Source organism: Propithecus coquereli, unplaced genomic scaffold (assembly GCF_000956105.1).
Source record: "Propithecus coquereli isolate 6110/MARCELLA unplaced genomic scaffold, Pcoq_1.0 Scaffold119, whole genome shotgun sequence".
Classification (NCBI taxonomy): domain Eukaryota; kingdom Metazoa; phylum Chordata; class Mammalia; order Primates; family Indriidae; genus Propithecus; species Propithecus coquereli.
Genome location: NW_012135969.1, coordinates 1,474,646 through 1,475,851, shown reverse-complemented (window position 1 = coordinate 1,475,851; position 1,206 = coordinate 1,474,646). Strand labels below are relative to the sequence as shown.

The 1,206-nt window shown below is 37.7% G+C and overlaps 1 protein-coding gene across 1 annotated transcript in view; it reads left to right on the top strand.

Annotated features, from left to right (window-relative positions):
* Positions 1-1,206, top strand: part of TANC2 (tetratricopeptide repeat, ankyrin repeat and coiled-coil containing 2) — a 203,718-nt gene that overhangs the window by 60,460 nt on the left and 142,052 nt on the right. The window lies entirely within an intron of this gene.

The window sequence follows — 1,206 nt, the reverse complement described above, 5'->3', positions numbered from 1 at the left end:
GTTTCAGATAATGGCTACTCAAATTGTATCAGTTTCTTAATCAACTGACTGTCTATGTGGGCCTATTGGTGTGGTCTCTGTTTGCAATTAATGACCCGTTTTAAAAGCTGCTGTAGAATACATATAGATTAGAATCTCTATTTTTAAGAAAACTGGGATATCCTAATACAGAGGATTCATATAATGACTAATGTTTCGTAACTATTTGGCAAAAGTTAGGGAATATTTGTGTTCAGAATATTAAGGAAGGGAAGGGAGATGATACAAAGCTAAGGAAACATTTGGGCTCAGAATATCCTAATATTATTGCCCTAATATGGGAGAGGCTGCAAGTTACCCATAGGGATTTTTGCCAAGGAAATGGGGATCTTCCAAGCATCTTTCCAGGCAGGAAGCTCAGGAATTTCTCTTTAAGGAGTTTGTGAAATGTCTTCATTGTCATACTTTCTGTTTTTTTTTTTGTTTCCCTTTAAAATAAAAAATGTTATTCAAGAAAAGCATGTTGCACATTACCTGGCACATTATGAGTGTTTAATAAATAAATGTTCATTTCTTTTAGTTCCTTTCTTTTTACTGTATTAGTACACTTTTCTAAAGGGTTATTTTTGGCCAGGTATGGTGGCTTATGCCTGTTATCCCAGCACTGTGGGAGGCCAAGGCGGGAGGATCACTTGATGACAGGAGTTCGAGACCAGCCTGGGCAACATAGAGAGAACCTCCATCTCTACAAAAAATTTTTTTAAATTAGCCAGGCATGATGGTGCATGCTTGTAGTCACAGCTACTCAGGAGGCTGAGGCAGGAGGATTGCTTGAGCCCAGGAGTTTGAGGCTGCAGTGAGCAATGATCAGATCACTGCACTCCAGCCTGGTTGACAGAGCAAGACCCCATCTCTTAAAAACGAAACAAAACAAAACAAAAAACAGCAGGAGCAGGGTTTTTTAAAATTCTTTTTGGTATAAACAGAAGAAGCATCTATACCATTAAGAGAAGAATGGGTAGCTAGGGAAGCAGAGAAAACTATATTACTAATAACAGAATTGAACAAAGATGAAATATGACGTCTCAGGAGATACTGTGTTCCCACCATTAGACGTGTTCAAGCATAAGCTATGCATCTACCTCTAAAGAGAGAAAAAAGTTGAGCATTAGGCAGGTATCAGATGGAATAACTTTTAAGGCCTAATTTAATTCCTATAATTTTAAT